The sequence below is a fragment of the Galeopterus variegatus genome, unplaced genomic scaffold, assembly GCF_000696425.1.
Source record: "Galeopterus variegatus unplaced genomic scaffold, G_variegatus-3.0.2 Scaffold4112, whole genome shotgun sequence".
NCBI classification, from domain to species: Eukaryota; Metazoa; Chordata; class Mammalia; order Dermoptera; family Cynocephalidae; genus Galeopterus; species Galeopterus variegatus.
Window position 1 is genome coordinate 5,806 of NW_007730223.1, and position 27,485 is coordinate 33,290.

Here is a 27,485-nt window from a genome sequence, read left to right on the forward strand (position 1 = left end):
TTGGCTCAAAAGGTCCCACCCACAAGGTCAGGCTAGCTTCTTTGCACTACTCTGATCCCCGCCTATCCCCTGTTAGCTGAATCAGCATGCCTTTTCCTTCCACAGGTCCAGGTAGGTTCTGTATCCAATAGAGTCATAAAAGTTTGATTACTTTTTCTCTCCAAGATTCCTCAACATACTGAAATGGATATGTATGGTCTTTAATGCCCCTTGGGGACAGGAAGACCTTGGCCCCATCTCTAATCATTTCTGCATAACATGGCTGAGGTCAGGGGAGGGGAGAGAAAGAGAGAGATCATTTTCTCCTTCTCATCTACCAACATTATAAACCTAAACCAGGTGATTAAGAGCCAGGATCATAGTCAGTGTTTCATTTGTGGTTACCCACGGGATTTTTTCTCTTTCAGGAAAATCTGCCAAAGAAGACCAAAGCTCCCTTACAGCAGCCTGGACCCACTGAAAAAAAAAATTCTGAGAACTGTTACTGTTGTCTCCAAATGCATCTAAGGTTAGCATTATAGATCGCAGGAGGAGTTGAGATGTAAGAAAGCCCAGCTGTTGCCATTCTTCCTTAATAAGCATTACATACCCACCCACTCACTTCCTAAGCAAACCAGCCAAAGTTCTAATGATTTGTCTGTTTTTTGTCCACAGTGGTAGCAAATTTTTCTTCTTTCATGCTCAGTGCAGATGTGTGTCTCTGTAATTTGTCTGAAAGAGTGGAAACTTCCTCCCCCCAGGATGAATATTAGTACTGGCTGTACAATGGGGCAGATTGGAGGTTGACCCCTTGGTTGGTGAGGAAGTTCCCCCACCCAAAGGAGAGTTAGCAACAAGCAGAGCGCTGTGCAGGAAACTATCTCCAAACCTACTTCCTGGTACTCAACCTGCAATCACTTTCCCAATTCCTTCTCATTACCAGGCAAAAAGTAGAGGTCAATTTATTCCCAAGTTGGCTATACAATTTGGTCAATTTACTACTGATTCCCATGAACTTCCCTAAATCCTGTTAATTGGCTTGGAAGGCACTCATCCTTCCTCTTCCAGAAAGCCATGTCTTTGTCATCATTGCCATGACTGTCAAGACCTGTAAAGTGTCTGACATTTACACTATTTGCACACCACTAAGTTATCCTGCCATAGTTTCACAGATGCTGGTAAAAAGCCAAGATTCCTAGGTCAGAGATGAAGAACAGTTAATTATCATATCAGTAGCAACAGCCAGAGTATCAGTGTTTTCTCATCTGTTTCTCAAGTCCCAATTCCAACTGAGTGACGCAAAGAGGATCAGGTGGCATCTGCTCATTCAGTAGGTTGTGTTCCCTGAGCTTAGGGAACCCAAATCTTTTATAGTGGTCAGTAAGTATGCCTGCCCTTTGTTCCAGAGAGAGACACTATCTCTATCTTTCAAGGCTCTTCACTATACAAACATCCTTTGAAAGGAACAAAGGGCAAGTCAGGGCTTTGCTCACAAGGTGTGCAGAAATATGAGAGTACCGTGGAGGAGTGTGTCTCCACTAGGACAGAGAAATATCTAGCAACACTATGGGAATGGCACTCAATCACCAGGAGACTGGGAACTGAATCAGCATCTCATGTTATTATGTGTATAATATACACGGAGGTGTTGGGAGCTTAGGATTACATTTAAAATTTTTTCAACTTTCCACAGAGGTTAAAATAAAAATCCCCACAAGAGGAGGAAGAACCTGAGAATTTCAGCTTCGGAAGGGGTGATAGAAGTCTAGTCATATATATTAAAAAAATTAAAAGTTAGATTAAATTTAAGAGCTGTTGATTGTCATTGAATCAGGATGAAGGATGATTTGTATCTGGGGTTCTTTTTGCTATTCACTCTTTTTTCATGTGTTTTAAAAAAATTTTAATAAAATTTTTAAGCATTTTTTAAACAACTTGAAATAGCAAAATTCTCCATTGAAGAGAATTTGCTTAGGATAAAAACCTCAACTGGGGTTGGTATAGAATGTTTCTCCCCACAAAACCTCTGCTATAGTAGAAAGAAGAAAAATATGTAAGCATTTTATGTAAAGATAGAATTGACATTGAAATTTTAGTTCTAGAAATACTTTATATATTTTAAATATGGGGACAAAGATTTAGGATGGAAAAAAGTTGGGCAATCGCATTAAATTTCACTGAATGACTGATTGCTGCATCCAACATGCTAGAAGGATCTAATACATAATGTATATATCACTACAGTTCCACTGTTCACTGAGAGAATAACGAGAATGCAAATCTTGCAAATACTTACAACAGAGACTGCTTACATATAACAACAAACAAAACCAAAACAAAACTGACTTTAAGGGAATCTAGTCATTCATTCTTTCATTGAGAATCAACTAAGTGTCAGACACTGTGCTAGGTGAGTATCTAAAAAAAACAGGATTTTTAAATCATTACCTTCAGTATTTTTTAAAAGTTATATTATCCTTATATTATTGCTAGTTCTTGTATCAGTTAGGCGTGAAATGTATTTTCAAAAAGGGAAAACATAATGAAATCTGAAAAGTGACAGGTACAGTTGGTACAGTTCCAAGCTGATGAAGATAAAATGAAGAAAGACCTCATGAAGCTTGGAAAATGAACAGAAAGGTTTTCAATAATTCTCTGCATGGGCAGCAAGCAGACAGTAAGTCTAGGGCAAATAAACCTAAACTATGATTATAAGATGATCATCTCTAGATTATCTGTTTGCAACTCTAGAAATGGAATCCATTAATGGCTTGTTCCTCTTGCCCCTGTTTTGTAGCTGCTCCAGAGCCCAACAACCTGCTGACTGTCATGGGAGCTGGAGGGTCCCAAGGAGAGTGCTGCTCTTCAGCCTGAGCCCCACATCTCAAGAAAGGCAGAGAAGGGTCAATAGGCTCTTAATTAGGAATTAACAGAAAGACCAAGATCCCTTAGGAAGATGATACCTGAGACAGAATATCAAAATCTGTAAAATCTTTGAAGGACCTACATGGTGAGGTCCAGGCTGCTGTACACCATTATACCAGTTGTACCCTGCAAGGTCACCCAGCCAAGGGCATGAGGTGGGGTGGGGAGCCAGGCTAGGCTGAAATCTAGCCCATGCTCTGCTCACTGAGCCACGTACCTGTACAGTCATGCACCTGTACAGGGCTGTATCTGTCCGAAAGAAGGAGGGAGCACTCATTCCTAAATTGAGTGCCCAGAGGAGGTGCCATTTCTTATCTGCATAAGCCCTCTATGGGCTAGTTGCAGCCCTGGAATGAGAACATCCTCAAATCCTGGAATGCTAAAACTCAGGGGCACCCACTGAAATTCTATGAAAGTAGTTTAAAGATAAATAAAAGATGGCATTACTTTATACAGTGGGTAGTAAACATATGGAACTCATTATCCGCAAGATGTTGCATAGTCCACAAATATAAATAGGATAAAGAAAGACTTAGATAAATTCATGCTTGTTAGATTCATATGAGCTGCTAGAGCATTGTTAGAAACACAGGGAACGTCTCCAAGTGCTTTCAGGGAAAATACCATGTTTGTCTTCAAAATGTCCTGCAGTGCCTTGAACTAAACACCACAAATCTCTAGCTATCCAGGTTTCCCTGGGAAATCAACATCCATAATAACCAAGTTTTCCAAATAACTGGGACTTAAGCTACTATATCATAAGCATTTTCTTTATACTAAAAAATTGTGGAAAAATCTTTCTTAATGGTGGTGTGAACTTTCATGTGATCTTAAACCAAGTTTACCAAACTTAACCTTTTCTTCAGGACTTGGAGAAGTACGATGAACACCCACTATTGTACTGGATTTTAAGAGAGTGATTTTTTAGGACCCAGGGCGTCAACTGAAATGTATGGCATTATTAGACTATAACCTGAAGGCTGGCCAGTTGGCTTAGTTGGTTAGAGCACAGCCTTGTAACCCTTAGGTCAAGGGTTCAGATACCTGTACTAGCCAGCCACACTAAATAAATAAATAAAAATAAAACCTGGTCCCAAGGAACTATAGTGTTTTTTTCCTTTCATTTCTTTCAGTATTTCTGCTTATTTCAGATACAATTTTTGGTCTTTTTCCCTGTTCTTTAGGCTTCTGTTTTCACTACTGTGAATGGGCTTGCAGAAAAAAAAAACCCTTCACTCCTGATTTTCTGCTCCCACCTTTTTACCTCAGTGGAGAGCCCCCTATTCTCTTTTTTGCCATGTCATCTCAGTGTGAAACAGAACTTCCCTGACTTTACTGTAGCCCCTAGGGACCAGGTTGCACTTTTAACAAGCTTACTTGAAGTCTGGGGAGTAACAGAGAGAAGCACATTTTGGTACTACTGCTGGATTGGCTACGGATGAGCTCACCCTTGAATCCAGGGAGGCTCACACCCACTCTGAGTACTCCATAGTAATATGTCTGTCTAGTTCCCATCCCTGTCCAGGTGAATTCAACCTTGGAAGCTAGCCAAAGGTATCCAAAACTCCAAGCACAAACCCATGGCCAGGCTCCAGACATGGAAAGATGTTTCCTCCCTCCAATCCAAGACCCACTTCTCTAGTCATCATTTATTGGTGCTGGTGTCTTATTACTTTTCCTAAGACGACAGACCAGCAGAATCATGAACTTGTCCCATGGTGCTCATTAGGACTTTGCATCAAAGCACAACATCAACACATTCTAGATGATTCAACCTGAAGTAGCCCGGACATTAACTCTCCAGGCCCAGTTGAGCTCTACCAAGTCCAGTTCTCTTCTTTTGTGTGATCTGTCTGCTAGCATGAGATGAAAATCTTGCCTGCTCATTCTTCATGAAATCTCCGAATTTTGTTTCTAAACAAGAGTGCACATAAATCTCCAAATGAATAAATGATATTTTTAGGCCCAATATAGACTAAATTCACACTTTGAAGAAAATAAATATTTATCTAAGGAAAACACAATGTACAGAAATGCAATCCTGTAGATTTCAAAACAGGCATTTGTTGTTGGTTTATAGACACTTAACATTGTTTAGTCATTTTACATCATAACATGGCAGTTTGTTACTTACCTAAATGCATTTTACTGTGTTTTTGTTACCTTTTAAGAAATTTGTGGGTGGTTTCAGGCTGATGTGTAACACATTATAATTTTTCCCATTTAAAATAATGGGCTAAGGTGATGGATATACTAAGCACCCTGATATGATCATTGCACACAGAATGAATGTATCCAAATGTCATATTGTGCTCTATAAGTATATATAATTATCATGGGTCAATTAAGAAAAATAAATTAAAAAGAGAGAAAAAAGAAAGAAACAGAGAGTAGAATGGTGGTTACCAGAGGCAGGAAAGGGGAGGAACAGGCGGAGCCAGGGAAAGGTTGGTAGACCAGTACAAAGTTACAAAATTACAGTTCGATAGGAAGAATAAGTTCTGGTGCCTTAGAGTGACAATTTTAGAGGATTGTCTAAGATTTAAGAGGATCTTAAATGTTATAGCCACAAAGAAATGATAAATTTGTTTAGGTAACAGATATGCTAACTATACTGCTTAGGTTATTATACAATATATGCATGTATTGAAACAACAAACTGTACCCCATAAACATGTACGATGAATAGAAAACAAAATAAAATAATGGGAAATAGGCTTCTAGTCAGCTTTTTTCATATAGATCATTTGATTTTCAGTAACGGATTATTAACAGTAAGTGCGAAATGTAGATCATATATATACTAAGACTTTGAGGTCTTCTGAGCTTTAGTGCATGAATTTAATGACATCTATTTTGCCTACTCAGGGAACTTGACTGCATCATTCTTGGTTTTTAGTTGTGTTCCAGATGGACAACGTGCTGGAGAGCTAAGCTCTGGATGGTTGAGTGAGTAATTCTCATATTCTTAGTATAGTTTAAAATGCATGGTACAACATCAGTTACTATCTGTTCTGAGGTAAGAAACAGAGTGGAATCCAATTATTTCTGATTCATTGAAGCAAAATAAATAAGTAGCCGTTTGGAGAGTGGTTAACAACCCTAGCTACTCCACGTCCTTAATATCTTTCCTTTGGACCAAGACTTTCATCCTGCGACCTTCTCAATCCTGATAAGTTAGAATGAGATGGAGACCCTTCTTAGGGCTCTTCCCAACACTGACACTTCTCCCCACTCCTTTTACAGTGGGTGAGGTCAGTCTGGGGAGGAATCAGAAGGCCATGCAAGCAAGCCCACCTACCACAATATACTTTTCTACCTGTCACAGAGTCTGACATTTTGCTGATAGAGCTTTATTGTTTGCAGTCTTGAAAATCTGGAGTCTTATAGAGTTCCCTAGGAAAGGTCACACCTTAAATTCTTTGCCATTTGATTCCTTAGAGGAGATTAAGACAATTGGTTGAGGTCAAAGTCTTGAGAGATCAGATCAAATCTCTCTTAGGAAAAGGCATGTTTTAAGAAATGTTAGACAAACAGATAAGAGGAAACCAAAACAAACTTTATCTACATGACAGCATAGCCTGGAATTCACAAGAAGTCCCTGACACTGACCCTAATAGACCATATTATCACCCAAGGGGACCCCAATCCAGCCACACAGATCTCTTATTCCCTCACATATGCCACTGAAAAGAGCCAGATGAGGGTTTTTAGATGGCATTACCAGCTTTTCTTCTTCAATACTATTAATTTTGTGATTCCATAGATGGGATAGTATTGAATCTTACTCCTCTGATGCATCATGCACCCTGGCCCAGGAAAAAAGGAAAATGGGTGAGTACCTAGAATTTCCTAAGTGCTTTCACCTATAGCCTTGCTTCTTCGAGTGGCCTGTGGACAAGCATCATCAGCATCTGTTAGAAATACAGAATCCTAAGTTCACCCCAGGCCTACTGAATCAGAATCTGCATTTTAATAGATCTCCAGGTGATCCAAAGGCACATTAAAGTTTGAGAAGTCTTATCAACAGTATCTGAAAACCTAAGGAAGTTCTGAGGACTTCTGTACCATCCCTTAAACAAGCATCTGGTCTGTGTCTAAACTGAGTGGTCAACAAATATCTGAGAGCTTTTAATCACTGAAGAGAAAATTTCTAGCATTCTTTTAGTACTACACAAAGTTGGACTGGGTAGTCATAGAAATAGATAGAGGCTACTCAGAAATGACTGATAAGAGTTCCAGCCTGTTTTTATTGAGTACTTCTCGCTGGTCCATAGCATAGCTTTCTTTCTCTGTGTTTAGTTTGGGGGTTACAGTGGAAGACTTGGCCTCAAGTTCTCTCTGCATTTATAACTGCTAATCATCGGTGGACATTTTGTTGGCTAATCACTTAATATATTAATTATTTTATATCTAAGATACTGTAAGATTCGAAATCCATATCGCTTAAAGCTCTGCATAGACCTAGCACCATAACATCTCAGAGTTTTTGCATAATTCAGGGTATCTTAAGTACACCTTTATTTGCTGCTGGAATTCCCCGTAACCACCCAATAACTGGTCATCTTCACTCCATTTGAATATGTGGAATAACATGACACATACCACTTCCTATGTCAATCTCTCCTAGTTTTATTTATTTATTTATTTATTTTTTAAAAGATGACCAATAAGGGGATCTCAACCCTTGGCTTGGTGTTGTCAGCACCACGCTCAGCCAGTGAGCAAACCGGCCATCCCTATATAGGATCCAAACCCGTGGCCTTGGTGTTATCAGCACCGCACTCTACCGAGTGAGCCACGGGCCGGCCTCAAAGTGAAGAATATTTTAAAACAGCTTAACTTGGCTGTTGTCAGCAGTATCCAAGGAGGATTTCCAAAGATCAAGTTAGTTTTAAACAATTCTAATTAGTAGAAGTTCTTTCTCATAATGGGTTAAAATTTGTCAGCCATTGGTCTTCATAATTACTTATTCATTTCAATTATTAATTCTACACCATAGTTCCCTTAGCTGGCTGATGTATTTTCTTGTTACTAGAAAAATTGGGACCCAAGACACAGAACATAGTAGGGATCCAAAGGCTACCAAAAAGCACATGAATAAATCAGGACTAGAAAGTATTTATTTCTCACGTACAGTTCTATTCACTAGACTGTCTGCTGAGAAATGCTGCTTTGTGACCAACACTATGATAATACGTAAGCGAAAACATCATCCCTGGGAAAGATCATGGATCAGGGTGTGGTAAAAATCCAGCAACTGTGTCCCTCCTTTCATGGGTCAAACATCTGGCAAACATCCTGGGGTCAGACTGGAGGCCAAAATCCACTGTGGGGAGTTAATCTGTTCCCACAAAGGAGATTTGACTCTCTGGCAGCTGGCAATTTTCCTTTGTGAAATGGGTGTTCCTGGCACTCCATAAAAGTCCTTACCCTTTTTTTTCTCTCCACCCCCGCTTTCCACACCCTACTGCACACACCCTCCCACTCCTACATCAATAAAACCCCTCCCTAGCATACATTCTGCGCACACACATGCCCCCACAACTTCCTCTGCAAACACACCCACGTATCTCTCAGACACACACCCAGGCAGCACAAGGCTTTCTGTCTCTCCTTGATAACCCCATCCTTCCTCTTCTTATTATCTCCTGTACTTATTTGCTTTAATTTTCCCTCAACTCATCCCAGCCCACCCGCCTTTGCTACTTGGGCCTGGGAATTCTGGCACTGTAATCTTGCTCTGCACATTTGTAATCTGGAGCTGTCACAACCAGGAAAGTCACCAGCCTGCGTGTGCCTGCCTGTTCTTCTGCAGCTAGGCTAACAGGGAGGACAGAAAGAAGCTGGCAGGCAGTTCTATTTCTGGAAGCTACTAAAACTCTTGTTTTCCCTCCTTAAATTCCTAAAGGAACCATTCCAGCCTTTGCAATAGCCACCATCATTCCTCTTTTCCTCTAACTCTGTTGCCAGTTTCCCCCTGTCCATTTTTCAGATTTGCAATATGGTATCTGTCTATCATGGCATTCCTCACATCCTGTTTATTAGGACAGGTCACTCAAGACCAGGAGACCCCACAGAGGACATAAAGGGCAATGAAAGAGGGGGATAATATTGTTTTTGTTTAATCAGAAATTTTGATAATTTAAATCCATGCTAATCCCCTGGAGTCTATCTATAAACATAACATTGAAAAAAAGGCTGAATCAATGAAATACAGAACACGTTAGTTTATAGCATTTCCATGCTCAATAGTATCTGATTCACTAGGATTTAAAAGTGATCTTCTTGGGCAAATGGTTTGCCTGGGTTTCTTGTTATTCCTTGGTGAGATGGATGATAGTTTAGCTAAGTAAATATTAAGAACAATGGGGTCCTTTATTCCCTCCATACTAAGAACACACGAACTTTTAATAACAGCTGCTATTCACAAAAACTAAATATTAAGCATATTCTACAACATTATATTGGACATTAAACAAGCAAGATAGATACTATTTTTGTTCACTGAAAATTTACCATCTATAAAAAGATCCTATCAATGAGACAAAAACAATATGAATAAATAGCCAGAAATAGCTTTAATCACTTTCTTTTAATGTTAAAAGAAAGAAATTCAGTGGGTTCCCACTTTCCAAAGAATGAAGCCCTAACATAAATTTGGCATTTGAGAACCTCACAATCTGGGCCCAATACACCTTTTCAACTCCATTTTCCATTTTCCCCACTTACTTTGTAGTCTACACACTGGACTCATTAATTCCCAAACAGACTGAGCTTTTCAACAGGATCTTGAGGCCAGAGGTCCTGTTGTTTCTACCTTGTATTCCTCACAGTTCCTAGCCCAGTGCATTATGCACAATATTGTAGTTGCTGAATAAACATTTGCTGAAGGTAAGCTTCATGAGAACGAGGCATTATAATTAGAGGGAAGTTAGAATTTGCAAAGCTCTTTGAATGAAGAAAAGGTTAAGTCCTCTTTGCCTATAAGTGCCTGCTTTTCCTCTCTATTAAGCCATTGCCCCGTGAGCATTCTTGTTAATCAACAGTGTTTTTCCGTTGCCATAACTGCCCAACAATGTTAATATATTTCATGGCTCTAGGATGTGCTTATTCAACCTCACATGTCCAGGCTTCTCATATCTTTGGACTGGGTTTTACCAGAGACTAACAGGTTGCTATCACCACATGTATCCAAAACACACAGGAAACAAGTCAGCACAATACAAGTAGAGACTAGAACCAGACCCCCCACAAACTACTTAATTCACCCTCCATTCAGTGTGTTGTAGAAATACCATCTTCGAGAGTGTATAAAAATTCACATTTCTTTAATTTCTTCTCTTCTAGGACCAATTCCTCTCTCCCAGCTCTCCTATCCTCTTAATGCTAAGCTGCACTTTGTTGTTTCCTATTAGATTTAACAGGAGTAAAATGTATTAGCTTAAAGATTCTCTTCTATCAACTAAACTTGAAAGTTGGTGCTAGTTCTAGAAATCATTGTTTCCAACCATATGGTTTAGATAATGTAAGAGTAACAAATACAACCCAATTCAACAAGTTGACAATAATTTTCCGTGACACTGAACATTATAAAAAGTAAACCAAAAACTCTTCACAGTAATTGTGAATATAGGTCACTAAATTTCACAGGTGATCCTTAATACTCATTTTAACCATTAGTTTCAATTCCTGCCTTTCCTTCAACTAATTTTTTTAAAAGCAGAGTTATATGAGAACAATTTCAATTTAACCTCATCTATTCGATCACTTTTTATGGCCAGTTAGAGGGGCTAACAAGCTGCGAAATGATTCATAAGAAAACAAAGAAACAGAAGAAAAGATTTTGAAAACTCCACAAACTGGATAGTCAGGTAATGAACAGACTGGGAGCTTAAAAAAAAAAAATCATGCTTTTTTTTAACCTTTAGTAGTATATTACAAGGAAATTCTAAGTTTGGTAAAGCGAAACATTGTAGTTTAGAAAAAAAGAAATTAGTCTCTTACGCACAATACTTCAGAATTTGAGCTTTGAATTAGAAATAATTGAGCAAAACTGCAGTTAGGGTGGGGGTGGGGCTGGAATGGAGGAAGATCCCTGTGTTAGGGATGGTGGGAAACTGACACCCTAGAGGCTGTAAAAAGAGACAGGGTTCAGAAAGTAGATTAGTAGTTGTCTAGGGCTGGGGAGTGGGTAGTATAGGCGGGGGGTTGGAGTGATGACTAGGGCATATGGAGGTTATTTTTGAGGTAATAAAAATGTTCTAAATTGATTATGGTGATGGATACACAACTGTGAATATACTAAAAGCCATTGAATTGCACACTGTAAATGGGTGAATTGTATGGTACGTGAATTATATCTCAATAAAGCCCTTAAGAGAAAGAGAGAGAGTCAGTAAATGTTGGGGTTTGAAAATTTACTTAATCTCATCTGACTTATTTCACTCCATTTTTGAAACCATTTTTTTTTCTTTTATAAGCAAGAAAATCTTAGCTGCTCTCAGGCATATTCAAGCCAAGAAAAATGAAAAGGATACTTGCATTCATGAGCTTTCTGGAGAACAAGCAGGGGCTTGAATAGCAAGCTCCTGTATCTTTGACTCAATTTATTTCTGTTTATCTTGCAGCAAGGTTAAGAAAATAGAAATTTTGTTGCAAGAATAAATGTGAAGTTCATAAACCAATGTTGTAAAGAAATTCACACACGGGTGTAAATACTGATAAAATAAAATAAGGCCATAAACTTTTAAAGACAAGGAAAAGAGATAGAAACACACCAGCTCTGCCCCACAAGTATCCAGCTGGATGACATTAGGCAAAACTTTTTTTGCTGTTCTTCTTTATAAAATGGAGGTTTTTATAATATGCAAAATTGTTCTGAGGGCTAGAGATAATGTATACAAATGCCTGGCACATAGAGGGCACTGAATAAATGATAGTTATTATTATCTTAAAAGACATATTGAGAGTTTACCATTGTTCCAACATCTTATGCATATTATCTCATCAATCTTGAGTAAACCTACAGCAGTCAGGGTAGGCTAGGTTATGTTGCAACAGCAGACAATCCCAAAGTCTCAGCAGCTTCAAAAAAACCCGAAGATTTATTTCTCATTTAATCTGCAGATCCATCACAGGTTGGCTTGGGGCTCTGCTCTCTGCCATCCTTACACTAGGACTCAGGCTCAAAGAGCTGGTACTATCTAGAACACTTCCAATCATATGGCAAAGGGAAAAAAAGGAGGTAAATCATGCAAACTTTTAAAACATATGCATGGAAATGACACTTTACTTATGCTTCCATTCATTGGCTAAAACAAGTCACAAGGTCATATCTATCTTCAAGGGAGTAGGGAATTGCATTTCTAACATGTGCATAGAAGATGGGAAAACAGAACATTTATCAACAGCTTTAATGATTATGACACAACCTTATGAGAGAAATATTTGTATTCTCAACTTTAAAATAAGGACTTTGAGACACAGGGAGAATAAGTACTTGCTGACAGCGAGGCTGCTATGAAGTGGTAGAATAAGAGATTCAGACCCAAGTCTTGTGTTGTTCTGTGTTATTTCCAGCCATACCCTGAAAACTGAAAATATTCTGCCTACAAGGATATGTGAATATGTCTTCCACTCCACATTTATAGAAAAATGTGCATATTTCCTTTGAGAACAAATTGGTAACTGCCTTCTCAGAAACCAATTTGGAACAAAAACATTGCGAATTATAAAATGTTCACACACCCTTTGACCTAGTAATCCTAGTTCTGGGAATTTATCCTAAGGAATCATCTCCAAAAGATTTTTTTGAAATTATACTTATGAAAAGATCTATTGTGACAATGTTTATAACACTGAAGAACTGGAAAGAATTCATACTTTTAACAACAGGAAGAGTTAAATATTTTGTTAATTACATACAGTGCATTATTATAAAGCCATGATTTTTTCATTATGAAGACCATAGTAAAGCTACTCGACCACACCAGTTGTCGGGCTCTTTTACCTGACGGTAATCCTGCATCAACTGGGCCAACTGCTGAGCTAGGGCTGGATCTGGAACTCACAGACCTCTCAAGCCCATTCACAGACTGGGTCACAAACCCTTCACATGCCAGGCTCGGTTCCCGGACCCCTCACACACAGGTCTATAAGCTAGGTAACTGGCCAAAAGGTCCTTGGAGCCATAGGTTGGAAAGCATGGCTGCGCAGGGAGGATGCCTGAGGCAGACCCCCGCCCACCTGCTTCACTAAAACACCTCTCTCTCTCTCTCTCTCTCTTTCTCTGAAGAACACAAGAATAGCAACAAAACTAAAAAGATACATTGGCGCACGTGTGCACGAACTCCACACACGTGCGCGCACACACAATTTGCCTACAAAGGATGTGCTAAAACCACAGCCAACTGGACCTGAGGTGAGGGCCCTTACCAAACTATCCTATTTTCCCAACAAACATGTAGTAATATGGGGAAAAAAACTCTTGATATAAAGTTAAGTAAAAAGCAAAATAAAAGTGTTTTTACTATATCACAACTGTATGACCCATTTGTGTGGTAAAGCCTGCTAACATACTCCATATTTGTTCTCCTCCTCCTCCTCCTCCTTTTAGTAATAGAACCCCGACCCCCAGTTTTAGCTGGTCACAGGGATGCCCAGCTTATGGACTACATTTCCCAGCCTCCCTTGAAGCTAGGTATTGCCATATGACTAATTTCTTGCCAATAGAATATGAGCAGAGAGTGTGCATAACTTCCCAGTTTTGCCCAGAAAAATGATGAGGCACATGCTCCATATGCCTTTTTTACCCCCTCCTTCTAGAAAGGATAAGCAGCAATAACTGAAGCAGTTGCCTTAGGTTCAAAGCCACAATGTAATGGAAATGTGAATTTCTTATTTTTTCTAAATCTCCCTTAATCCAATTTGTATTATTTTATTTAATTAGTTAATTTATTTATTTTTAGATCCCTGTCTCAGGAGGGTTTATTTACTTATTTCTTTTTAAGGGGCTGGCCAGTACAGGACCCAAACCCTTGACCTTTGTGCTCTGACCAACTGAGCTAACCAGGCAGCCCAAATCTGTATTATTTTTAAAAGGGTGAGAAAGTGCTTTGGCACTTTAATCATCAACTTTAACACAATTAATCATCAAAATTTATCTTAAACAGTGCTCTTCTGAAACAGCCCCTCTTCTACTGGCAGAAATATCTGAGGAAAAGATGAAAAAGAAAACTGAAAATAATAAAGAAGTACATGGAAATGGCATTTTTGACCCAATCTGGGCAATTTTATCATTCTGAAATCATTAGTGAGCATGACTGAGAAGGATTATGCTGCAGCACTGGGGGAAGAGAGACAGAAGCTGTACAGCCCTGGGACAGCAGGAGGCTGTCAAACTGTGCATGGGGAGGGGGGAGGTGGTATCACCAGTACAATCTATTACAAGGAAGAAGTGGGAGAAAAGGAGCAAAAAGAGACAAACCAGCTATTGTTCAATTTTACCAATGCTTAACTCCTTTCTCTTCATAATGCTACAGTGAAACATAACATTTGTTCACTCAAATAAAGCCCTATGATTTGACTCCAGGGATCAGCATTTTTATGAATCTACAAATGCAAAACCAGGAAAATATTATGTACCTAGAAATTCTTAACAGAGAATCAGATCGTCATAATATGATCTGAAAGGAAAAGGTTTTAATTCAAGAAGATGTATTAATAACTAACATTTGTTCAGCACTTACTATAGACATTGTTCTAAGCACTTCACATGTATTCACTCATATAATCCTCCAAAATCCTATTAGATGGATGCCATTATTATTATCCCCACCTAACAAAAAAGAAAACTAAGGCACAGAGCATTTTAGCAATTTTCCTAAGGTCACACAGCTAATAAATGGAAACCAGGCTTTAGAATCTGAGGTTTTAATCCCCTACCTGCACTGCCTTAATCATAAATTATTAAATCCAACAAAAATATGTAAACTCCAAATAATGAATCTGCTAATTGGTCTTCCTTAGTGCTACGTTAGCCTTTCTAACAGTATTTATAAAATAATTTATTGACAGAGTATTTCTGTTTGAAATGGATTACATGGTAGTTACTAAAACATTTTGTGAAGACTACTGGTTGCCTACCAAATATCCACTCTTGCCTTCTCTCTCAAATGAATAGAACTATCTTAAGCTGGACATGTTGCCACCCAGCTAAAAACCACAATTTGCACCCGTGCTTGCAGCTGTGTGTGTGGTCATGGACTAGGTTCCACACAATGGGACCTAAATAGAAGAAGGATGGTGATTTGGGGGAAGTCTCCCTAAAAGGGAAGGGGAACACCCTTCTTCTTTTCTTCCATCCTGCTCTTTGGGGTGTGGAAGTGCTGGCTTGCATTCCCAGGGGAGGAGACTCACACCTTAGCGATGTAAGAGCAAAAGCTGAATGAAACCACTATCCTAGCCTTGGGTTGGCTTTCTCCATAATTCTTTTTACTGGAGAGAATAGTGATCTAATTGTTTAAATTACTATCTTGGGGTCGCCATTAAGTTACTTGTAACTGAACTTAATCCATAAACTTAACATTACATGATTTCCTTGCAGATTTGGGAACATCAAAAAATAATATAAAGACATAAATTTAACTATTTCTCATAAATTTAAATTTAAAGTCTTACACCTAAATGACTACCAGTCCTTACAACGGATTTTTATGTCACCCATTTAGGGCAGTGCTTCCCAACTTTTTTCATGACATGGCACTCAGAGAAAAGCATAATAATTGTACAATATTGGATAAAACAGTTCGGGTACTCTTGCCAATATGCCACTGATCTAGGGGGGCTGCCTACCTCAGGAGCTGTGGGGATCAATTTCTCAATCCTCTGCTACTAACCCATTCAGCACAGTGCAGCTTTCATGGTGTTCCACGATGGGGGGATTGGTTCTAATTACAATGAGACAAAATTTGAATCTGGAATGTATTCAAAAATCATTAAAGCTTTTCTCAAAGTCAAGTGAGTAAACTATTTATTGCACTTCATTGTTGGAAAAAGGGTCTCATTGCCAGGCTAGTCAAATTGCACAAAGGGCATTTCTTATTTCACATAGGGCATTTAAAAATGACTTCATTGGGCCGAGCCCGTGGCGCACTCGGGAGAGTGCGGCGCTGGGAGTGCAGCAGCGCTCCCGCCGCGGGTTCAGATCCTATATAGGGAGGACTGGTGTGCTCACAGTGCTCACTGGCTGAGCATGGTGTGGCCGGTCTCAAAAAGGACAAAAAAAAAAAAAAAAAAGACTTCATTATTCACATATACACTAAGTATTTATATCCAAAGTATAATAGAAGGGTCCTTGTGAGTCTAGGAAAAAAGAGGGATTTAAAAGGATAAGTTTATACTGCTGAAAACCAAGGTTCTGGTTATATCTGTAAGAGGAAAGAAGAGAAAATTCCTTGATCATTTTCAATCTACCAAGAGTTTCCATAGGTGTTGTCTCATTTAAATAGCTTATCCCCTGTAAAGATGTTAAAGATTTTATTTTTTATTTTATTTATTTTTTTAAAAAAATTTTATTGTGACATAGTTGATTGTACTTATCTGTGGGGTACAGAGTTGAATATCAATGCCTATTTGCAATATGTGATGCTCAAATCAAGATAATTAGTATATTTAATATATGGTATAATTTTTTTTGTGTGGCCCTTTACCAATTCCTTTCTTACCTCCTCCCCTTTTTCCTCCCCCTTTCCCATCTCTGGTAACCTCAGTTCTGTTCTTTCCTTTTAAAAGCTCACCATATTATTGTGATTGTTGTATCTTTCTTTCTTTTTTTATTTCTTTATTTTTTAGCTCCATTGTGGAGTATTCCATTGTGGAAATAGACCACATTTTCCTTATTCAATCATCCAACAATGGACATTTAGGTTGGTTCCAACTCTTGGCTATTGTAAATAGAGCTGCAATAAACATGGGAGTGCAGGTATCCCTTCAACATGATGATTTCCATTCCTTTGGGTATACATCCAGCAGTGGAATTGCTGGATCTTATGGCAGTTCTATCTATAGTTGTTCACGGAAATTCCGTACCATTTTCCATAATGGCTGCAGCAATTCACAGTCCCACTATCAGTGTAGGAGGGTTCCTCTTTCTCTGCATCCTCAACAACGTTTGTTATTCTCTGTCATTTTGATAATAGCCAGTCTAACTGGGGTGAGATGATGTTTCGGTGTGATTTTGATTTGCATTTCCCTGATGCTGAGTGATGTTGAGTATTTTTTCATGTGTCTGCTGGCCATTTGTATGTCTTCCTATTCCTGTTCAGCTCCTTTGCCCATTTTGTAATTGGGTTATTTATTTTTTTTACTGTTACGTTGTTTGAGTTCCTTGTATATTCTGGATTTTAATCCTTTGTCAGATGCACAGTTTGCAAATATTTTCTCCCATTCTGTAGATTTGCTTTTCCCTTTTATTTTATTTATTTTTTTGTCTTTTTGTCTTTTTCCGTGTCCGGCAACGGATCGCAACTCTCAGTGTTGCCCCCGTACCGGACTGGGGACCGGCAACGGGATCGCAACCCTCGGTGTTGCTCCCGCGCCTCGCTCAGCCAGTGAGCGGGAGCCGGTCTGTATGTGGGATCCGAACCCTCGGGCGGGAGCGCCGCCGCGCTTCCCAAGCAGCGCACTATCCAGTGCGCCACTGGGCCGGCCCATTGCTTTTCCCTTTTAAAGATTAGGAAACTGCAAGCATCAGAGCTAAAATTCAAAGCCCTTCTTAAGTGGCCACATGCCTCAATTCTTCCTGCAACTTCTTTTTATTTCTTATTTAAATTTTTTCTTTAATGTGATGTCCTCACAAGTCTACAAAATCAAATGGCTTAATAATGGTTACAGTGAAGATCAATTCCAGTCCTGCTCCCAAAGGTAACCACTTTCAAGTGTTTCTCTTTTCAGCTTTGAGGATGTTTGCCTCCGTATCTTGAAAATAATATACATTTATTGTCATTTTTCTTTCAAAAAATTGTTTATATCTTCACCAAAGTTTTAACTGTGTAGAGTTTAAAAAGCCAAATTGCTCTTCAAAGCCTAAGAGAAATAGAGCAGCTCCTTTTTCTATACAAACTACAAGTTCTGTTTCTATTTCCCTTCCCTGAAATGAACATGACCAAACCTTTCAGCTGTTTCTTCTGGTATTTATCTCCACATTTATAACTGTTATTTCTTGATTTTTTCAGCTTCAGATATTATTGTCTATGACTTCTTTCTATGGATGATGTGGATTTAGACTCATATCCTCCTCTTATTCTCCCAATATAGTTACATCACGATATTTTTCTCAGACCATTATTTGGTCTTTACCTAATTAAGATAACATAAATATTACTCAATGCTGAGGCATATAATATACTATGATTATTTTGACTTTCCTGGTACAAATTTTTATTTTCCCTAGAATTGATGATTATCTTGTTTTATTTGTTTGCTTAATTTTCATGTACCTATCACAAATTTATTCCCTATTCTCTACGAGAAATGTAAATCTCCTCTCACATTCAGATTCATAAAGTATTCTACAAATTTCTTTATTTTCTTGGAAATATCCTTACTGAAGCTTGCGTCCTCCCATATTAATCTCAACTTGCTGCTCTTTAGGCTTCTCGCAGAGCTGTTATGTGCAAATTACCTTTACAATGATCATATGGATTCCCTTTTCATCTCTAATATAATTGATCCCCTATTTCTTAGATATGATGTCTTCCTCTTTCCTGTTTTCCCCCTTTATTTTTCTAGCTCATATCCTGCAGTAGCTTCCTACAAAAGAATACATGAAAGGTAAATTTTCTGAATCCTTCTATGTCTGAAAATGTGTTTTTTCTGCCCCTACACTTTATGATAGTTTGGCTGGGTATTGAATTCTAGGTTTTTAAAAAATATATATTTCTCATAATTCTTAAGGCATTGCTCATTATTTTCTCTAGTCCAATATTGTAGTTGAGAAGTTTGATTCATTCTGATTCCTAGTTTTAGCATAAGACTCATTCTTTTTTCTTTTTCTGGAAGCTTTTGAGATTCTTTCATTATTCCCAGTTGTCTGACATTTCTCCATGATGTGCGTTCGTCTGGGTCTTTTGTTGAGTACTTGGCAGGTACTTTTAATTTTGAGAATTATGGTCTCCAGTTCTGGGAACTTTTCTTGTATAATTTTTCTTTTTTTCTTTTCTTTCAGGAGCTTCCTCTAGTCAGATATTGTACTTACTACATCAATTCTCTAAATCTCATATCTTTTTTTTTTTTTTTTTTTTTTTTTTTTTTTCCAAGTGTTTCCACACAACCTTCCCCTGTAGACACAAGAGCATCCACTGCTGACACCAAGTGGGCAGGAACTACATCTCAATACTTACACCTTCCTAGTACAAGGCACGTGCCAGGTACGTGTTATGTGCTCAGTTAAAGCTTGCTGAATGAATAATTTAATGATCTGGTTCAGATCTATTAGAAAAATTCATCTCCTTTACTTAATGTATACAACCACTCAGAACCTTATTTTATACTTTAACTTTTCTGTCTTTTCATATGAAGAAAACGTGAATCAATCAAGGTTTCATTTTACAGAGAAACCTACTGAAAGAGGTAGTACTTCTAACATATTCTAGATATGTGTATTTTTTTTTTTTTTTTTTTGTCTTTTTGTCTTTTTTCCGTGTCCGGCAACGGATCGCAACCCTCAGTGTTGCCCCCGTACCGGACCGGGGACCGGCGACGGGATCGCAAGCCTCGGCGTTGCTCCCGCGCCTCGCTCAGCCAGTGAGCGGGAGCCGGTCTGTACGTGGGATCCGAACCCTCGGACGGGAGCGCCGCCGCGCTTCCCAAGCGGCGCACTATCCAGTGCGCCACCGGGCCGGCCCCAATCTCATATCTTTATTATTGTTCATCTATGCATCTTTTGGTTCTATTTTCAACAGATTTTTTTTAACTTTAATCTTCTAACCCTTCTACTGAAGTTTCTTAAATTATATTTTTAGTTTCCAAGAGTTCTCTGTTGTTTTTTTCTTAATAGTTCTTTTATCATAGATAGCATTCCACTTTTACTTTATGGATACAAATCTCATAATTTTGGAGGCTATAAATTAGCATTTAAATGGTATTTTTCTATTCTCTATAGTTTCCTCTTGTATTCTATTTTCCATTTCTCATGTTGAATTCTCTCTTTAGGTTAGAGGTGTGCTTGACATGCTTCATGGTCTTTTTTTGTCCATTCATATTTAAGAATAGGGTGCTGAAAAGCTGGTAAGAATCAAGGGTTCAGACCCCCACATCAGCCAGCCATCAAAAATAAATAAATAAATAGCTGATAAAGAGCTCTATGTGGGTGGATGGAGTTTGTAGAGTGATGGACTTCATTTTGGGATGGTAAAGAGAACATTTTGTCTCTTCTCTGGGTCTGTTTATCTTTTTCAGGAAAAAAGAAATCCTCTAATTTCTTGCCTACAGAAGTGACTTTTGAACATTTTTTACAGTAAGAAATTATTGTCCATCAAGTCCCAGTCAGCCCATAAACATATATAGAAAGGCAAAAATTTTCCTGAAATAATATTTACTTTTTTCTACATATAAGGTACTCTGATATATTCTATCTAGTCTATTGAATTTTCTTTTCTTTACTGTTTATGACTGGCCTCATGATGCACCAATTCAGTCCTCTGCAGTGAAGGGACTAGTTGCCCTAGTCACTGGGAATGTTGCTGGTGGGGAGTCTTCAGGTGTCAGCCCCTTCAGGGATTGCTTCCGTGCAGAGCTACCTTGCCCAAGGTCACACTTCCTGTGGCCATACGCAATGCAGAGGGATGTGTTAGTTTGCTAAGGCTGCCATAACAAAATGCCACAGACTGGGTGGCTTAAACAACAGAAATTTATTTTCTCACAGATCTGGTGGCTGGAAGTCCAAGATGTCAGCAGACTGGGTTTCTCCAGAGGCTCTCTCCCTGGCTTGCCGATGGATACCTCTCACAGTGTCCTCACATGGCCTTTTCTTTGTGCATAAGCACCCCCAGTGTCTCTTTCTCTTCTTATGAGGACTCTAGTCCTACTGGATTAGGGCTGTATCCTAACAGCTTCATTTTAACTTAATCACCTCTTGAAACCACCTCTAGCATCACTGCTCTGTGTGGAGTTGACAGAAGTGACCATTGGTCCTTGCAACAACAGCTCCCCTTTTCCCTTTGCCTGAGTCTATGTCCTTCCACACATGTTGGTCCCAAGGGCCTACCCTAATAAACTTTCTGTACTCTCAACTCTGTCTCAAAATCTGCTTCCTGTGGACCCCAACCCAAGAAAATTTTGGCTATGACCCATAAACTGATTTCATAATCCACTAACTGTAACTGATTTCATAACCCACAGTTTAGAAAACACTGGCCCAGGGGTTAGTTGACTGATGAACTGTGTCTTTATAGTACGGCAGGGGAGAAAGCATAGGTAATCTGACCATTCCCGATATAGATTTTCAATTGTTTACCCCCTGTGCCTTATCCCTTCTTCTACCAGGTCTGGTTTCTCTGATGCCCAGGACTTTCTTACTGAGAAATCTCCTGAGAATAAACCTCTCACCTCCTCCTGAGGCAGGAGGGAGTAGCCTGACTGCTGATTTTCTGTGCCTGGGGCACAAGAGTAGTTGACTGTTCCATATATGAGCTTTCAACTTATCTCAGACTTTACATCCCACACCTCACCATCACTCTGCCAAAACTGGTGCCTCCAAGTCCTGAGCAGCTTCTAGGCTCTGCAAGGTGCCACAAGCAAGTCACTCTTGCTTGTCTTCAGTACACCCCACTGCACACATGTTGGACTGGGCCTTTCTCTCCCATTGTGCCAGTTAAACCTCTTCCATTCTCTCTCCAACAAAATTTTTTTTTAAATACTACTCATAACCCTTCTCCTGGTCTCTATTGAGAAGAGAGATATGCCTGTGTTTATTCTGCCATCTTTAGCTAGACGCCAGCAACTAGAAACTTGGTGGCAGTCATATCACCACCGTGACTGCATAATTGCCCATGAGGTATTTTTTCCTTGCTTTTGCACCTTTACTTTTTTACAGAAGGAGATTTTTATGTGAGGAGCTTTGCTTTATGTGAGGATATAAAGTTAAATCATATAGAGAAGAGAACTGCCTTAAAAGTTCTTATGAGCCATTAAGAGTTTTAGGATTAAATATGGCACAATAGAGAAAGTGATAAAATATGTAAGAGAGATCAAATTTTGTGGACATTTAAAGGAAAGAATAGCTGTATTCAAAATAAAGAGTAAAAGACTCGTACATATAAAATGGAATAAAATTGGCCCTAAAGCTTAGTGCTGACAAAAGAAATTGCCAGGGATATGAAGCAACTTTCCAGTCATGGATCCAGTGCTACTACATGTCAGACCCAGTGCCACACCTTGGAGAGACAGAAGAGGAGGAGAAATGGTCCCTGCCTTCCATCACATCAATTATGATATTGATAAAACAACAAAACAAGTAAACACAAAATCAGTTGTGCACTTTTTATTTTATTTTTAAATTAATTAATTAATATTGGTTTTTAGATTCTAAGATGTTGTTGTGGAGCAGTTGGGGGAAGGGGGTGAGGGGAATGTGGAGGGGATAGGATGTGAGGAAGAGGAAGGGGGGGCATGGTTGAGGCCCAAGGCACCACCTTCATTCTGACAGGGTTGCCCAGGGGGCTTCCAGCAGTCACTCGGCCATGGCTTGTCTGGATGTAGATGTCAGGATGGCGTGTCTGAGGCCCTCAGCACCCCCACAACTTGGGAGCCCAGGGTGCTTCCAGCAGCAGCCTGGTGGTCATTGCTGGGCTGGATGCAAACATTGGCAGGGCATGGCTGAGGCCCATGGCCCCCCACCACCCTGGCTTGGGAGCTTGGGGCACTTCTAGTGGTGGCCTCATTGTCATCAATGTGCTAGATGCAATGGGGGTTGTGTCTGAGGCCCGCAGCCTCTCACCACCCTGGTTAGGGAGACCAGGGCACTTCTGGCAGCGGCCTGGTGGTTGTTGCTGGGCTGGATGTGAATGTTGGGGGGTGTGGCTGAGGCCCTCAGCCCCTTACTGCCCACCTCAGGAGCCCAGGATGCTTCCTGAAGTAGCCTGGTGGTTGTCACTGGGTTGGGTGTGGCCATTGGGGGTATAGGGATGAGGCCCTTGGCATCCCCCAACCTTGGTTTGGGAGCCTGGGGGCTTCTGGTCTTTCTAGGTTTTATAGGTGTTCTTTGGTGGTGTTGGACCTTTACTGGTTTGATCTGTGGGTTATTTGTATTTCCTTTCAGTTCTGTGTTGGATTATTTGCTATTCCCACCACTTAAACTCTGCACTGGAACTAATCTGTCATTCTTTGGTTACTTCTAAAATGGGAGAACTTCTCTGGGGACCAGCACTTGAGCCCTGTGGTTGAGCTAAATTGCTGCTTTGCTACTGATTCTCTGGGGAAGGCTTTTTGTGCAGCTCAGGATGTAACTGTTGACCTTGTAAGTACTTCTTGGTCTTGTGAGGTCTGATATACCTGGGTTGTGTGGAAACTGGTCTGGGCCTGAGTCTTTTCAGCAAACTGCAACCCCTGCTGTTTTGTGTTCCTGACCAGTCTCCACTGAGTGGTGCTGTGCTGACTAGAGGGAGATCAGCTGTCCATGCTGTGCCCCAGTGTTCCCCTGGTGGGCCTGTCTCCCACATCCCCCCCACTCCAAACACTTCTCATGGGGTGGGCCATCAGCTAGTCCCTTGTAATGACTCACCAGCCTTTGAGTGGCTCCTTTTTTCAGTTGTTTGTGGCCCCTTGCTCCTATGTGGGTCCACAGGAACCCTGTCAGTGGTCTTGCTGGCCCGGGGGCCACCGAGGCCCTCTTCTCCCCTGCAGCCTCCAAGCAACTTCATACAAAGCACTCAGCAGTGGCTTTTGCCAGCTCTTGCTCCGTGTGCTCACTAAGGCCAGCCTTGAAGTGGTCGAGGCTTGAAACAGACAGAGCAGTCCTTTCTTTCTCTCATTGTGGCTTCTCCCACCTTCATGAACTTTGTAGGTCCCTCCTCCTCTTCCCTTGAGCTCTAGCGGCCCCAGCTTGGCAGTCATTGCTTTTTAACAGCTATAAATTGGTTGATTGTGGGAGAGGGTGACTCTAGGGGCTGTCTATTCTGACATCTTGACCAGAAGTCCCATTTGTGTACTTTTTAAAATCCACTATTTTGTTCATATTTCCTCTTGAACATTCATTATATTGCAGAATAATTTTTTTAATTTTAATTTTAAGGTTTTTTTAATTGAATCATAATTGATTATATATATTTTGCTGATTCGATGCTGACATCTATTGATCAAATCAATATTAATAGTATGTATATTGTTAAAAATTGTATTTATTCTTTATGCCCCTTGTCCAATCTCTCCCTATCCCCCTCTCACTCCCCCCTCCCATCACTGATAGCCCTAGATTTCTTCTCTCCCTCTGAAAGAGTAATGGTTACTCTGTTGACTTGTTGCCTAGATGATCTGTCCAATGCCGAGAGGTGTGTTCAGGTCCCCCAATATTACCATAGAGCAGATGCTTCTTCTGTCACTCTGGAATGGTCTTTGTGGAGAGAGACATCCTCTTCTTTTCTTTGGTCTCTGCTGGTGACTCTCCTTGTGTCAATGTACTCCAGTGGCTGGTGGACCATCTGCGTGGTGGTTGTGCTGTCTAGCCACTTTTGTGGCAGCTGTGGTGGCTGTGGTGGGCCACCCACATGGATGTGATGTTTTTGGCATGCTCCTTGGTGCTGGTGGTGTGCCTGGTTGTGGGAGGGGTTTGGTCCCCAGCTCGATGTCCTGGGCCTCTGGGTGGGGCCCCAAGGCTCTGGTGGTGTATGTGGTTGTGGGTGGCGGGTCCAGTCCCCGGCTCCAAGCCTCAGACCCCCTGGTGGGTCCAAAGGCGCTGGTGGTGTGCCTGGGCCAGAACTAATTTTTTGTCCTTTGCTTACTTCTGAAATGGGGGGACTTCTGGTGGGGACCAGTACCTTGAGCTGTGTGGTTGAGCTAAATTGCTGCTTTGCTATTGTTTCCCTAGGGATGGCTTTTTGTGCAGCTCAGGGTTTAAGGTTTAATGGTTGACCTTACAGGTACTTCCAGCTCTCCAGAGACCAGGTGCACTTGGGTTGTGTAGAAACTCTGATCTGGGCCTGAGTTTTTTCATCAAGCTGCACCCCACACAACTCTGCATTCCTGACCAGTCTCCTCTGAGTGGTCCTGCACTGACTGGGGGCAGATTGGCTGTCCTTGCTGTGCCCCAGTGTTCTCCTGGTGGGCCCGTCTCCCCCACCGCCCATGCTCCAAACACTTCCCATAGTACGGGCCCTGAGCCGGTCCCTTGCAATGACTCATCAGCCTCTGAGTGGCTCCCTTTTTTCAGTTGTTGTGGCTCCTTGCTCCTGCATGGGTCCATGGGAACCCTATTAGTGGTCTTGCTGTCCTGGGGACCACCAAGGCCCTCTTCTCCCCTGTTGCCTCCCAGCAACTCCATCTCAAGGGCTCAGCTGTGGCTTTTGCCGGCTGCTGCTCTGTGTGCTCAGCAGCTCCAGGCTTAAAGTGGCCATGGCCTGAAACACTCCAAGCAGTTTTTTTCTTTCTCTCATCGTGGTTTCTCCCACCTTCATGAACTCCATAGGTATCTCCTCCATTTCCCCTGAGCTCCAGAAGCCCTAGCTTGGCTGTTGTTACATTTTTATAGTTGTAAATTGGTTGATTTATGGGAGAAAGTGATGCTGGGGACCGTCTGTTCTGCCATGTTGACCAGAACTCTTGCAAAATAAATTCTGTTCACACCACGTAGCATGTAATCTGAGCTCCTCAAAAGGATAAAATTGTTGCCATGAATGGGAAGAAACTCCAGCAATATCTTTCTAATTCTTCATACTTTAAATAATGTGAGAGTTCAGGAATGACTCTAATTCTGGAACGTTAAGCATAACAACATCAGGGTGATTTGGGAAAGTCCTTTCTAGTAGCCTTAAAAATGCACACAAGCAGTAGAGGCTGGCCTCCCTGCCTCCTCTGGGGCCAGCCCCACAGAGTGGGGAGGCCTCAGTAGGGCTTTGATGAGTGGGCCTGCCCTTGTTTCTGGTGTTGGCTCTGGCTGGAATTGCTTCAGCATAATTCACAACCAATTGATCTTGTCAGGCAGGCTGTTGACTCCAGCTACAGCTCAGATGCCATCATTACAAATAACCATCCCAATGAGCCTTTCTCTCAGTGGTTCACCCATTCACTTCAAAATGTGAGTAAAATATTTCAATTTGGACAAAAGATGGGCAATATGTTTTCTCTGAAAAAAGTTATAACACTCAAAGTGTTTATATATATACATTTTAGTAGAGTTTTCAAAAATAGAAAATTCAATTCTTGTGTATGAAGGAGTTATAAAAAAAAAACCCTAAGAATATAAAGTATTTATCAAGTACTCATTTATGAATAAAGCTTGTTAATTAAGAAAAAAACCCATAATGGTCATTAGGAAAAAAAATCATTCTTTTTCCCCCTGACCATTATCACGCTTTGTCTGCTGAACAGTGGGAGTGTGAATGTGTCTACCTGTGCAGAGGAGGGAAGATGAGCAGGTGGGTTTGTGGGAGAACACAGGAGAGTGTGGCTGAGTGGGTGCGAGTCACCGGGCCAGTGTGGGAGGAGGCTAGGCCAGCCAGACAGCAGGGAGGAGGAGGGCAGGTGCATGTGGGCGGGAGGAGAAAACAGCACAAAGCCACTTCGCATATGCGAACGTCTTAAGGAAATATTCACAGGACTGTACAAATGAGCATTAGAAAACAATTAGCAATTCTAGTCAAAAGAGGAAAAGCAAAGCTTTGTGGATAATGGCATGTTACAGATAGTCGTTTTGAAATTGAAAATTATGTTTTTCAGAATTATCTATGTGTTTTTTAGCCTGATAATTGGTGGTGAACCTGCCAATGTCATTGACAAAGAATGTTTCAGCTTATGCATAGGTTTAAGAGTGATCTCAGAGTTGCCCCTGTAAGCAAGAGTGGCCAGAGGCAGAGCAGAGGAATGAGTTGAACGCTCATGGATGAGCTTAAACTTTTCATCTAAAATGATGTTGGAGTGAGCAGGACTGAAGCCGTGTTGGGACCTTAAGCTGCCTGGTCTGCAGAGGCGGGGGGGGGGGGGTTTTTAAAAGGACAGTTTTTTTCTCTCCACTCTTGCTTCCCATCCCCTAACTTTCTTATCTCACTCGCTAAGTAGGAAAACAAGGCCAAGAAGCTAATTAGTACTTTGCAAAGCTAACAGTTCTTTCTTTGAGATTTGCAGAGTTTTGAGAAATGATCGGGGCCAAATGACTGGAAGCTGACCTTGGGCACTAGCCAAGTACACTGGCACAAATCAAAATCTTGCAGGGTCCTGAGATAACAGCGAAGATGAGAACAGAAACCAGATGAGGCCTTGGTGAGACCTTGTACCTGGCTCACAGACACGGACCCCTCGTAACTCATATCTCCTGCTCTCCTGCTTTTCACCTCCCACATTCCATTCCCTCAACCCTTCCTTTAAAAACC

The 27,485-nt window shown here is 40.6% G+C and overlaps 1 long non-coding RNA gene across 1 annotated transcript; it reads left to right on the plus strand.

Moving 5' to 3' along the window:
• The first annotated feature begins 428 nt into the window (after positions 1–428).
• LOC103602364 lies at positions 429–27,264 on the plus strand. Its single transcript, XR_551524.1, has 3 exons — positions 429–508; positions 5,804–5,853; positions 27,241–27,264. It is a non-coding gene; the product is annotated as an uncharacterized LOC103602364 (long non-coding RNA).
• The last annotated feature ends 221 nt before the right edge of the window (positions 27,265–27,485 follow it).